Consider the following 8,260-nt stretch of genomic DNA (forward strand, 5'->3'; position numbering starts at 1 on the left):
ATTTCATGAGTTCCTTGTTTTTCAATGCAGCATAGTATTCCATTGTGCGAATATACCACAGCTTCTCTACCCATTCGTTTGTTGATGGGCATTTAGGTTCACTTTTACTTACTGTTTATCAGAAAGCTAGACAATAACTAGGACTGAGAGAAGGATAATTGATGTCTTTGAGCTGTGGTGCTGGAGAAGAGTATTGAATATATCATGACTGCTAGGTTCATCCTGGAGAGGGTGAAATGAGGCTGCTCCTTGCAGGCAAGGATTCTGAAACTTCATCTGCCATACTTTGGGCATGCTGCAAGGAGGAACCAGGCCTTGGAGAGGGAAATCATGCTTGAGAAGGTGGAGGGACAGCACAAGAGGGGAAGATCCTTGAGGTGATGGATTGACTCAGTGACTGGGGTAATGGGGGTAGGTGCATCAGAGACAATTACGTTGGCTCAGGATAGAGTACGATTCAGAGCTGTTGTACACAGGGTTTCTAAGAGTCACAAGGAACTTGACATCATATAACAACAACCACCACCTTCAAAATGAGTCCAGACAAGTATTGATTTACTCTTAATTAATATTTTGTTGGAAGTCCTAACTTGAACAATAAAACAAGAAAAATAAAAAAATAAGTTGTTGCCGTTTGGTGCTGTCGAATCATGTATGACTCATATTGGCCCTAAGAACAACAGATCTAAACGCTGTCCTATCCTGATCCATCTTCCTGACACTCTAGAGCCCACTGCAGCAGTCACTGTGTCAATAAATCAGGTAAAGGGTCTTCTTCTCTTTAACCAACCCTGCATCTTTTCCAGCAACATGCTTAAAGTATGACTCCAAGAAATATTTGTTTATTCTTTGGCTGGTCATGGTATGTTCAATGCTCTTCTCTAAACAGTAACTCGAAGACATCAACTATTCTTCTGCCATCTTTATTTGTTGTTCAGCTCTCAGATACACAGAAAGTGATCAGAAAGGCCATGGCACAACTAAGTCCTCAAACTGACATTATTACTCCTGAATAACTTGGAGAAGTTCCTAATTAGATTTTTTTTTTTAGTTCAATGTGTCTCCCGATTTCATGATTGCTGATACCAAGGGTGTTAATTGTAGATCCAAGCAAAGGAATCTGTTGACAGTTTCAATTTCCTGTCCATACACCATAATATTGTCTATCAGTGAAGTGGTAAGAATCTTTGTTTTCTTGACATTGAGATACAATCCATACTGAAGAGTGTATTCCTTGAACTTTTGCAACAAGTGCTTCAAGTCCTCCTGACTTTCAGCAGGCAAGGTTGTGTCATCTGTGTAATGCAGGTTATTGATGAACAACAGATATTTACCTTCTGATCCCTCTGATCCTGATGCCACATTCCTCTTCATAGAGCCCAGCTCCTCAAATAATTTGCCTAACGTACAGATTAAATCGGTACAGAGAAAAGAATACAACCATTACACACTCCTTTCTTAATTTTAAACTATTCAGTGTTTGCCTGCTCTGTTTGCCCAATAGCCTCTTGGTCCAGGTATAGATTTTGCATGAGCACAGTTAGGTGCTTTGGGACTCCCATTCTTCTCAATGTCAGCCACAACTTTTTATGATCCACACAGTCAAATATCTTTGCATAGTCAATAAAGCACAAATAAACATTCGTCTGATATTCCTTACTTTCAGCCAGGATCCATCTGACATCAACAATGATATCTCTGGTGCTAGGCTCTCTTCTAAATCCTACTTGAACTCTGGCAGTTTCCTATCTATCTATCTATCTATCTATCTATCTATCTATCTATCTATCTATCTATCTATCTACTATTCTAGCCATTTTTAAATTATCTTCAGTGGAATTTTGTTTGTATGTGATATCAGGGATATCATTTGATAATTTCCACATTCAGTTAGATAATTTTTCTTAGGAATGGAAACAAATATGGACCTCTTCCAATTTTCTGACCAGAGAGCTTTCCTCCAGATTTTCTGGCATAGACTGTTGAGCACATTCAAGTCTGCATCTGTTCATTGAAACAAATCAATGGCATCCTATTGATTCCTGGGGCCTCATTTTTCACCAGTGCCTTCAATGTAACTTCCACTTCCTCCTTCATTACTATTGAATCCTGTTCATATGGAATTCCTGAAATTTTTCACTGTCAATCAGTTATTTCTGGTACTATAATTTTGTGTATCCCCTCCATCTTCTTCTGATGTTTTCTGGGTCATTCAATATAATGCCCACAGCATCTTTCAATATTATGACTCAAGGCTTAAATTTACTTTTTTGTTATCTTAACATGAGAAATGGAGACTTTCCCCTTTTTATTCTCCAATTTTAGCTCTCTGCAACCTTCCATTATAATACTTTTCTTTATCTTCTCAAGCTGCTCTTTGAAAATGTCTTTCAGCTCTTTTACTGTTGCATGTTTTCTCTTGGTTTTGGATTCTTGATGTGCCAGTGCAAAAGTGAGTGACATCAAAATTGGCAAAGAGGAAGTAAATACATGTTGGTGTGCAAATTATGCCTTGGCATACATAGAAAATCTAAAAGATCCAGCAAGAAAATTGTTGGACCTAGTTTACCAGATCAAAAGTGACAATGTGACAAGAAATAAGCAAAATGAAGTTGTACTTTTCTACAGTAATAAAGGTAATATTGAAAAAGAAATAAGAAAATGACACTAATTACAATAGCCACCCATATGATGGGATATTTAAGTATAAATATAATCAGGTACACCAAAGGCCTACACAATATTTTTTATAAGAAGAAAAACACCTAGGAAGTTGGAAAAATATACCATGCTCATGAATAGGAAAACTTAATTTTTGGAAAATGACAATTCTACCAAAAGCAATAGATGTTGTTGTTGTTGTTATTGTTGTTATGTGCCTTTGAGTCGCTTGCAACTCATAGCGACCCTATGTACAACAGCCCTAAACTCTGCTCTGTCCTGTGCCAATCCCACTGTCTCCGACACAACCATCCCAATTACCCCAGTCACTGAATCAATTCACCTCATAGAGGCCTTCCCCTCCTGTGCTGTCCCTCCACCCTATCAAGCATGATGTCCCTCTCCAAGGACAGGTCTCTCCTTACAACATTTCCAAAGTATGTTAGATGGAGCCTCAGAATCCTGTCTCCAGGAAGTCACCTGGTTTAACTCTTTCCAGGATGAATCTGTTTGTTTTCCTAGCAGTCCAGCGTACCCTCAATACTCTTCTCCAACACCAAAGCTTTCTGCTTCTATCCTCTTTAGTCACTGTTCAACTCTCTGATGCATAACAAGTGATAGCAAAGACCATGGCCTGTATCAGACGCACCTTAGTCTCCAGAGAGACACCACTGCCCTTCAGTAATTTGGAGAGGTCCCTAACAGTAGACCTTCCCATTGCAATACGTCTTTTAATTTCCTGGCTACTGGTGCCAAGAGTGTTGAATATGGAGCCAAGCAAACTAAAGCTGTGAACAATCTCAATCTCTTCACCATCCATCCTGATGCTGCCAATTCGCCCAGTGGTGAGAATCTTTGTATTCTTGATATTGAGCCTCAATCCGTATTGGAGGCTTCAGTCCTTGACCCTCTGCAGCAAGCACTTCAGGTCTTCCTCAGTTTCAGCAAGCAGGGTTGTGTCATCTGCATAACTCAGATTGTTGATGAATTTTCCATCAATCCTGACACCACATGAGGAGAAGCAATAGATAGGTTTAGTACCAATTTAAATCCTAAAATAATTCTTAAAGGAGACTAAAAATGCAACTTCCAGCTTTAATTAGAAAGAGACCCCAGATAAACAAAGTTCTACTAAAGAAGGAAAACAAAGTAGAAAGCTTTATTCTTCTTGACCTCAAATCCTATTACATAGCCAAATAATTAAAGCAGTGTGACATTAATATGAAGACCGGCACAATCTATATATCTATGATCAAATTAAGGATTAAATCTATTAAATGGGGAAATTCCAGCCTTTTCAACAAGTGGTGTTGGGAAACTGGTTATCTATCTGTGGAAAACTGGAACAAGATCCACACCTCACACTATACCAAAAAGCTAAAAATTTAAACCAACTCAAGTGGATCAAATATCTGGAGATAAACAAAAAATTATTAAGATCAAGATAAAAAAAGATACAAATTAAAATACTCAACAAAAACAATATATGGCATAAATATGCTTTGAAATATAGCAAAAAATGTACTAAGAGAGAGTAAAATAGACAAATCTTCTAAAAAGGAAATCCTTGTGTGGATCAGAAAATTTCTCCTGATATGTAACAAGAGAACCTCCAGACTAGGGCAAAAAATATTTGGCAATGACATATCTGATAACAGACTCATATCTAAAATGTATAGAAATCAGCTCAACAAGAAAAAGACAAAACAATCCAATTACAAAATGAGCATAAAATATGAAAAGATTTTGCACCAAAGAAGACAGTTAGATGGCAAACAAATAAAAGAAAAAATATTTAAGATCACTAGCTATTGTTGTTGTTGGTGCGTACTATCTAGTCAGAACTGACCTCTAGCTGACCCTTTAGTGGGTTTTCAGTGGCATTTAATTGTTCCAGAAGAGATTGCCCATCTTTCTCCTGAGGAGCAGCTGGTGAATTTGAACCTCATACCTTTGGATTAATAGTGCAATTACTTACACTAGGGCACCAAGTCTAAGCAAATCTAAGTAAAAATGAGATATAATCTAATACCAGAAACAGTAGTAAAGTTCAACAGGACAGCAAGCAACAAACACTGACTAGGATAAGGTGTAACTAGAACTTTCTTGCACTGTTGATGGGAATGTAAACTGATGTAACACTATGGAAAGTAATTTGGTACTTCCTCAAAAAGTGTAACATATCACTTGATCCAACTATTTTACTACCAGGAATATACCCTAAAGAAATAAGACCTACATCATAAACTGACATACACACACTCATGTTCATTGTAGCATTATTCACAATAGCAAAAAGCTGGAAACAGTCCAAGTCTCCATCAACAAAATATTGATTAGAGAAACTGTGGAAGATTCACATAATGGGGTGTTATGTGCATTAAAAAACAAAAACTCAATGAAAAGTAGACAATATAGATTAGTTTAGAGGGCATTATCCTGTGTGAAAAATCATAGAAGGACAAATATTATACACGATCACTATTATTTTGTTTTAAAAAACAACCCACAACCAACAGAAACAAAGGAGAAAAACCACAACAAACTAGAAAGGTTTACGTATGGAGAGAATCAATCTAGTGTAGTTATGGTGGGAGGGGGATACGCAGGTGAAGATTAAGAAAAGGATAAATAAACAACGAACACTTTATTGCAATAAGTGAAGAGAAGGCTAGTGCACTTATTGTGTATTGTATTTAACAATGTGAAACAGGTTATGTTGGATTGGACTGGAATTGGGGGAGCGGGCAGGGAGAAAGCCAAGGAAAGGTTTATTCAGAAACAATGGGAGATGATAGAAAAGGATGAGTGAGGAGCAACTGGGAAACGGTGATAAGTAGAAGAATTAGCAGGGTGAAAGAAAAGACAACATACAAGGAAAATTTGAAAAAGTGTTGTTATAAATGACATTGATCAATTGTAATCAATATTATAAAATGATATACATATAAATGGTTATATCTGTGCCCCTGTTATTTCTAAGTTTCTGTTAGAAATCTACTGAGTTCCTCTAATTCTTTTTTTATTAATTTTAACCAAAGTTTACAGAGACTTAGGGTTTCCAGTCATTCATTGTTGCACTTTTCTCCCTGCCCATCCCCCACCCCCAATTCACTCTTCTCCTTGAAAAGTAAAAGAAAAACTTTCATTGTTATGCAATCCCTCCCTCCAAGTCCACTCCACTATGCAGCCTTCATTCTGGACTCCTGTCATGACAATAATATCCAATCATATATTCCTTTTAAACAGCTCTCTCCCTCATCTATTTCAATACAGTATGCATCATTCCCCCCTCTTTCTCTGCCTAACAAGTGTGGATTATCACATATTGAGGATGATCTGAGCACTAGAACAGAGGGTTAGGGGACCCAGACAACTTTATTGCTCTATCTTTCCTCAGGGCAGTCATTCGGCAGCAGGGACACTTCCATTTCCTTACCCTTACCCATGATCCCTAGATAAATGGCGAATTACTCAACACTAATTATGAGACATATTTTAACTTCTGAAGATTAACCAAGAATGTTATGCAAAACTCTCAGCCTGAACTCTCCTCTACCATGGTCATGTTATTGTAGAATCCTCCTCTGATTTTCCTCTCTGATTCTGTAGTGACAATGAATTTGTTTCCAACTTCATGTACAGTCCCATTTCTTAATTGCCCTGAGCTTTTCAATTTGGCTCTGGCATCTCTTTGGGATCTCAGAGTATACTTTGCACTCTGAACTGGAGAGCCTCTTTAGGAAGAACTCACTTGATGCCCTAGCCATGGTCCTTCCTTCCACCTAAGGTCTGCAAGGGGACATGGAATGTTTTTCCAGCTGCTTGGGGCTGCTCACATTCTCTATAAAGGTGACTCAAGCTTCCACGCCTCTCTGGCACCAGATATTCATATTTCTTTTTTTTTTAAATTTATTTTAATGAAAGTTTACAGAGACTTTGGATTTCCAGTCATTCATAGTTGCACACTTTCCTCCCTGCTCACCCTTTCCCCAGTTAACTTTTTTTAATATCTCATGTAAGCAAAATACTGCGGAAGATCGTTTGAAAATGACCAGAACAGTACATAAAACTGCCAGAAGTTCAAGCAGAATTTAGAAGAGGTGTGATACCAGGGATATGATTGCTGACATCAGACGGATCGTGGTTGAAAATAGAGAATACCAGAAGAATGTATACTTATGCTTTACTGACTATGCAAAGGCATTTGACTGTGTATATCATTACAAATTGTGGCTAACATTGAGAAGAAGGAGAATCTCAGAGCACTTAATTGTGCTCATGAAAAACCTATGCCTAGTCCAGGATAATATTGCATATACAGAGTAAGGGAACACATGACTTAAAATGAAGAAGAGAGTGTGTCAGGGTTGTATTCTTTCTACATAGCTATTTAATTTGTATGCCTAGAAAATTATTCAAGAACTCTATGAAGAGGAATGAGGCCTCAGGATCAGAGGGAAACTTAACAATAACTTGTGTTATGCAGTTATGCTTGATGAAAGTGAGGAGGACTTGAGCAGTTGTGGCAGAAGATCAAGAAATGCAGCCTTTGATATGGATTGCATCTCAATGTTAAGAAAACAAAGCTTCTTACCACTGGACTAATAGTTAACATCATGATAGATGGAGAAAAGATTCTAGGATGATGAAACTTTTTCTCATATATTGTTACGATGTTGTCAGAGAGTATCAGTTGTAGGAAAAACATCATGATTTGAAAATACAGTGTTAGTGAAAGAGAAGAAAACATCAGTGAAATGTATTGACAAAGTGACTGAAAAAATGAACACTACAAAAATTGTAAGGATGATATAGGTTCAGGTACTATTTTGTTCTATTATCATAGGGTCATGATGAGTGGAATACAACAGCAATAACAAAATCGCTTCAATCTTAAAAAGGCAATATAGAATAGTAGGATGCAAAATTAGGGTAAAAGACACAGTTGTAAGTACTAACTCAATTCAACTCAGTGTTAGCAAGATTCTTCACTTTTCTTTTATATTTCAACACATTCTGCAAAGAGAAACCCTGGCTATATTTGATTCACATCTTTAAAAAGATACATGTATAGCGAAACTCCCTATGTAGCAAAAGATGAGTTTCTTACTGTTCAATAAAATACAAATTATGTCACTCTCCAAGCAAAAAGTTTGGATTCTTTAAACTCAGAATTTCTCTCTTATAATATAGCTTATTGCATGTGAACGGACCTCTGGCTCAATGCATATTTGGAAACTGGGAGCATGTAAACTGGAAAGAAAGTGCTATTACTCTGGTAATAGCTGTTTATTCAAGTAAGAAGGTCCTTTGTTTCTAAGCCAAGAAATTTCATGTCTTCTGTCAATATCCTCAGGATTCTAATAAGCTAACTGTTTAACCTGTATGCAAAAAAAATCCATTCCAATTAATTTCTCACTATTGACATCTAGCATCTAGGACTGTCACAAGACATTGGAGCAAAGAAGACATAGAATTAAGATTTACAGCAAAAAACTGTGATGGTTGCTAGCAGTATGGCCTTGAACATGTCATGTAAGCTCCTTAACCTTCATTTCTTTGCTGTGAAAGTGGGGGAAATAAAATATCTTATTTG

This window comes from Elephantulus edwardii, unplaced genomic scaffold (assembly GCF_000299155.1).
Source record: "Elephantulus edwardii isolate Elephantulus edwardi_28Jun2011 unplaced genomic scaffold, EleEdw1.0 scaffold00333, whole genome shotgun sequence".
Classification (NCBI taxonomy): domain Eukaryota; kingdom Metazoa; phylum Chordata; class Mammalia; order Macroscelidea; family Macroscelididae; genus Elephantulus; species Elephantulus edwardii.